Below are 6,899 nucleotides of genomic sequence, written 5' to 3' on the forward strand. Positions count from 1 at the left end.
AAGAGTCAGAGGCTTAATCAACAGAACCACCCAGGCACACCATATCAATATTTTAATCTAATTTTAAAATATTACCAAATTGTACTTTAAGTAGTAAAGCCATTTCCCAAAACTCTGTATTATCATTTAATTCTATATGGTAGATGAAACCTGAAAACTCATTTTCTTTCCTTCTTTACATGTGATACTGAGCACTTCTTTTTCACTTAAATTGGATATATATATATATATAATTTCCTCTTTCCATAACAGTCTACATGTCTTGACTATTTATATTAGAATTCTTATCTTTAATTGATTTTGAGGGTTTTTTTTTTCTTATTAGTCTAATTAGTTCTCTACTTTTTGGTAATATTTTCCTGGTTTATATTTGTCTTTGATATAATATTTTTGCTATTCAAAAAACATTTTTCTTTTCTTTACATTTAAAAATTTTTAGAATGAATGAATTTATGTATGTATGTATGTATGCATGTATGCATGTATGTATGTGAGGGGTGGGTGGAGAGGGATAAGCAGACTCTGCACTGAGCATTGAGTCTAACATGGGGCTCAATCACACAACCCTGAGATCATTACCTGAGCCTTCATCAAGAGCTGGAGGCTTAACCAACTGAGCCACCCAGGCACCCCTATATTTTTAATATTCATAGTCAAAATTTTTAATAGTCTTTTTATTTATGGTTAAATATTTCATGTTATACTTAGAAGGGCTTTTCCCACTATAAGATTTGTGGGTTTTTTTTTTGTTTTTGTTTTTGTTTTTTTTTAGTATACCTGTGGTTTCCTTGTTTTTGTTTTCCCATAGTTTTGTTTTTTATTTATATTCTTTATACAACTAGAATATGGAGTCAGAGGAAAAAAAGAATCAAAGATGTCCCTGGGATTTAAACCTACAAATTAAGAAGATAAATATGCCATTACCTAACAGAAGGTGTACAGAAGGAGGTGCTAAGGAGTAGCCCAGAGTAGAAGCAGCTTTGTTTTGAGGGCTGGAATGTTACTTATCTTCCAGAACTATCGATTTACAATTCGGTAAAAAAGGTTAAATGATCCTAACTGCCTTGTAAGAGTCTGACACTCAGCTATTAGTTACATAAGTTCACAGCACAAGTAGCCTATAGGATTATCCAAGCAGATTCCTGGTACAAGTCACTGCAAATTATGATGAAAATAATTTCTCCCCTGCCCTCCATTAAACGTGTGCTAGGGATATGTCCCTGGAAAATGGCTATGATACATCATAGCTGGCTGTAATCTAAATTATATTTAAGGTAAGTGCTTCTGAAAGGAGATAAAATGAAAATTCATAAAGCCTTTCACAAAAGGCATCAAGTTCATAATTGTAGTTATTAGTTCAGATCCAAATTTTCTATGTGGACTTTTGTAGCTCTATTCTATCTGCATGATGTAAAGTACAGGAGACTTCATTTCCATATTGTAGCCCTAATTTTAATATCCTTCCATGTTTACTCAGACTCAAGAAAAGAATACTTCTATGCAACATATGGACAAGTTGTATCCAATAATGTTGGAAAGTCAGCATCTCATCACCATGATCAATAGAAATTGGAAACGATGGGGGAATAAAGCTGTTCTTGATTAAATATTAGCATTAATATTTTAGTAATAGTAACTATGAAATGTCCTTTCTCTCCTTGAATTCATTAAGCCACCAGAGAAACTTTATAGACTTATTATCTTATTCACGTTGGGCTTTTCATCTATGAATCTCAAAGAATAAAAATGAGATTTAATAACTTTTGAGGTCATGGTACCTTTCATATCTACAGAATTATACAGAAGAGCTACTTCATCAACTTGACTTTGACTGGCAATGTGATCTCTGAACTTCAAATTTAAATTCCACAGGGGTCGTTTTTGTTCAAATATGGTACAAATACAAAAAAAGCACAAATCTTAAAGAGATACTTTAATGTATTATAAATTGATCACACCTGTGAAAGCCCACCTACTTCAATAAATAGAATATACCTGTACCTCAGAGTATTGATAATAATAAATAAGTATCACTTATTATTTATCACTCAGATAAATAAGTATCACTTATTTTAACATTAAAAACGAATGCTTTGGGGGATCCCTGGGTGGCTCGGTGGTTTCGCTCCTGCCTTTGGCCCAGGGCGTGATCCTGGAGTCTCAGGATCGAGTCCCGCGTCGGGCTCCCGGCATGGAGCCTGCTTCTCCCTCTGCCTGTGTCTCTGCCTGCCTCTTCTCTCTTTCTCTCTCATGAATAAATAAATCTTTTTTTAAAAAAAAAAGAATGCTTTCTTCTTCCCTCCCTTCCTGCCTTTTCTTCCTTCCATTATTTTTAATCTAAATTGAACTACAATATTTATATTTATTGAATCTGGCTATGTACTCCTAAACCTCAGAGAAAAGCATCCCAAGATCTTTGAATTGAGTACTATTTATTTATATTTTCTTTTTTTTTTTAAGATTTAAGATTTTTTAAGATTTTGTTTATTTATTCATGCCAGACACACACACACACACACACACAGAGAAAGAGAGAGAGAGAGAGAGGGAGAGAGAGAGGCAGACACACAGGCAGAGGGAGAAGCAGGCTCCATGCAAGGAGCCCGACTCGGGACTCAATCCGGGTCTAATTTATTTATATTTATATTTTCTATAAAATCCTAACATGTGGCTTCAAGTATTGGGCAAGTGAATGATTTTTTTAGGAAGTATAAAATTCATCTCTAGATGTGGTCAAATAGCTGTATTCCTAATCATTAAGCAGTTTTTCCTGCAACTTATAATTGTCCATAATTTACAGTAATTCTAATATTATATTTTTAACAACACAAATATGTAATTCACATGTCAGCAGCTGATTTTTGAGCTTTTGCATTCAGTATTAATTCTAAAACCCCAATTGTTATGTGAGTGTCAATTCCTGAGTTCTTCAACACATCCTGGGTGGAGTTTTTCTTTACTTCTGACTTCTGGGCTGGCTGACTCATCCTCTTGAATACTTATAAATATTATTCTTAATCTTACTTATGAAAATATTTTATGTTGCCTATTAATTTTTAAAGTCCCCAGCTGATAAGCAATTTTAGTTTAAGCTGTCAATAACATAGGTTGGTATACAATTAAATGTGTTTGTGTGTTTGATTAATACCTGTGCTTGATTTATGCAAGAAATTCTTCTATTATTTTTTTAATTTTAAGAATTCTCTAATTGACAAAAGTTACAATTTTAGCTAAAAGCCCAAATCCTTACTATTTTTCCTTTTCCGCCAATTTACACTTGTTCCCCCTAAATTGTTCTCTAAAGTTTCCATGTATATTTTTATATTTTTTGAATTGTTTATTCTCATAAATATTTATTGTATAATACTATATCCTTTTACAGCTTAATTTTTTATTTTGCATTTTGTCAGTTATTTTTTATAATAAAATCATTACTGTATCTCTGTAACATTTCATCAAATGAATAAACCACCATTATCCATTCCTCTATTAGTAGAAAATTAAGTTGTTTGCATTTCTTTGCTAATATAATAGTACCATGATGCATACTGTTATTCCTGTTTCCTTATATACGTGGAAGTTTATGCAGGATAAAAGTCAGAAGTGCGTCTTTAACTTTTTAAGAATTTCAAATTATTTTCCACAACAGTTACATGTGCAAAAGTTCTCATTTCTCAACACCTTGTCAATATTTTACATTGTAAAACACTGTGGTGTTTAACTGATAACTGAGGAATAGTGTATTTCCATAGCAATGAACCAGACAGAATTAGCCATACATGTTGTAGGTATCAAAAGAAAGGATGGAGAGTAGGGTGGGTAGGTAAACTTCTACATCGCTTAAACTTCCAAGTTCAAAATTGTGGTTTAGGTAAAAAAGAAAGAAAAGTGGGATTATTAGGTCATTGGTCTAATAGTGCAGAAGGTTCTTGTTTTTATATTTATGACACAGCACACTACTTTAAGTGCTCTGGAAATACTAAGTATGAATAGATATTTATTTTTATAGTATGAATATTTATGACTGCAAATTTATTTGTAGTATTGTAAACTAGTGGGATAAAATGGATTATCTTTTAAGCAAGGCTACTGTTCTTATACCTCATAAAGAAATGACAAATATCAGAAAAATACTCCTCCGTATTTTGGCCCCAATCTAAATATTTATTTGAGATTTTTAAAAATTTTTCTTTCCATTCCTTATGTTATTTTGACAGAGCTAGCCAACTTCTTATTTAATGCCCTCATAGATAATCGACATCCCAGTTATTTTTTTTTTCCCCTCAAGAACTTCATTTTATCAATCACATGGCCTTTCCCCTGCCTGTATCTTTTCCCTTCTCTTACATGAGTTTTTCCAGTGGCATTTCATCTGGCCTCAAAACTCTTCTTGGAGGGGAAAAAACACTTCTTGATTATTACTCCGTGTTTTCACCACTGCCCTTATACACTTTAACTTTATTGCTGAGATATTTGAGAGTAGACTGCCTCTTTAACACTCATTTACTACACAGCCTACTTACTGAGAGGTGATGCCTGCCAGGAGGCTCCAGCATGGAGGGTCTCCCTACATGTTCTCTTTGTCAAATTCTAAAGATGCATTTCAGCCCCTATCCTACTAAAGTATTCGTAGTATTTGATACTGTTGATATATCACTCCTTAAAATAAAATATCGGTTACTGGTTGCATTTCTGTTAACATGATATACAATTGATTTTAGGATGTTAATGCAGAAAGTTATTCTTAATCACTTTATAATAAAACCATGTGGGATAATTGCATTTAATGTTTTTGTTGTTTTTCAGTTATATTATTAGTATAATTCTCTATAGATGTATTGATGTATACTGCCTTTACGCTCAGTATTTTGAAATTGCCAGTAAGGGGACTTTGACTTTTTACTTAAAAGGTAACATTATTGAGAGCTGAGGAAGCTGGTAGAGTAGGAAGGTACTGAGCTCACCACCTCCCACAGACACACCAAGGCAACAACTATATGTAACAAAACTCTGAAAACGACTTGAAAACTGACATAACAGATCTTCCACAGCTAAACACCTCAAGAAAAGGCCCACATCCAGAAGGTGAGAAGTGGTAGAAATATATTTGGGAACTAAACACCCAGGGCAGTGACCCAAAGTGGAAGGGATAACACAGACTTAAGGAAAAAGGAGATTAAACCTTACATCAAATGCTTTGAACATTAATGGGGCTTAACTCTTAGAGAGCCGAGGGCAATAAGAAACCACGTTTACACTCTTAAAGGGCAAACATGGTGGATCATTAGGTTTCAGACCCAGACCTGAGGAGGGCTTAAAAACTGCCTTGGGTATACATGAAGATTTATTGACTAGTTTTAGAACATGTGCCAGAGCAGCAGGGATCTAAAGCAGTTTTCTCCAGGAACGGAAGTACTGGTGGTTACCAATTTTTCTTGCCCTCCTTCTGCCTAGCTGGGCAGATGCTGATAGGAATCCATTCTGACATGCTCCATCTACTTTGCTAAGTAGTGCTCGTCCAGCTTTGGCATTCCCCTGTAGACATGTGCCACTCAGTTTGTTTGCACTGGCAGGTGCCTCTGAAAAGTGGCTCCTGCCCTGTCACGCAAAGAGATTAGCCTCAGTTGGGACTGGTGTCTGCTGAAAGTGACTACCTTCTGCCACACCCAGCAGGCACCTAGCAGGGGCCAGTGCCCTTGAAAGCAACTACTACTCCGTGCAGGGTATGCACTAATACCCAAGCTGTTGTTACAGGAGAACCTGTCATCAAGCAGAACCAGGAGCAACCACTGCTCACCAGCATGCCTGCAGCAGTCTGGATCTAGGGTGGCTAAATGGAGCCCACAAAAGGGAAACCACTGAGAGCACTTGGTTCTGGTGACCAGGGAGGGGAGTTTGTGCTATTGGCTATCACAAGAAGCCTTTTATAAGCCATTACTTCCAAATAAGGAGACATAGCTGACCTATCTAATACATAGTAACAAAAACAGTGAGTCAGAAAAAACAGTGAGATAAAAGAATATGTTCTAAATGAAACAACAGGACAAAACCCCAGAAAAACATCCTAAATGAAATGGAAATAAATAACCTACCTAATACAGAGTTCAAAGTAATGATCATAAAGAAATTCACCAATCTTAAGAGTGGTTGAACTCTGTGAGAATATCGTCAAAGAGACAGAAAAAATAATTACTCAGAGCAGAAGAGTACAATAACTTAAATGAAAAATACAGCAGAGAGAAATAACAGATTAGTGAATGCCAAAGAATGAATCAGCAATCTCAAACACAGAGTTGTGGAAAGTAACCAAGGTGAAAAGCAAAAGAAAAAATATTTAAGAAATGAAGATAGGTTAACTGACCTCTCCAACATAAAGAATAATATCATTGAAGAGGTCCCAGAAAAAGATAGAGTGAATGGGGCAGAAAACTTATTTGAAAAAACCTAATGAGTGAAAATTCTCCTAACCTGGAAAAGGAAACAGACACTGGGATCCAGGAAGTACAAAGAGTCCTCAAAAAGATGAACCCAAGGAGGTCCACACCCAGATACACAATAATTGAAATGACAAAAATAAAAGGCAATAACTAGAACTAAAAAAAACATGAAATGAAAAATTCTCAATTTTAAAAGCAAACATACAATAAATGTAGTAGATCATTTGCTTATAAAGGTAGTACAAAGGTTAAAAGACAAAAGTAGTAAAATCACATCTATAAAATTGGTCAAGGGATACACAAAATAAAACGACATAAAGTATGAATCATATATATAGAATGTGGATGGAAGAATAACTTTGTAGTGTTTTTAGAATGTGTTCAAACTCAAGAAATCATCAGGTTAATATGGGCTGTTATATAATTAGCATGCTATATGTGAAACTCATGGTAAGCAAACCA

This window comes from Canis lupus, chromosome 11, assembly GCF_003254725.2.
Source record: "Canis lupus dingo isolate Sandy chromosome 11, ASM325472v2, whole genome shotgun sequence".
Lineage (NCBI taxonomy): Eukaryota > Metazoa > Chordata > Mammalia > Carnivora > Canidae > Canis > Canis lupus.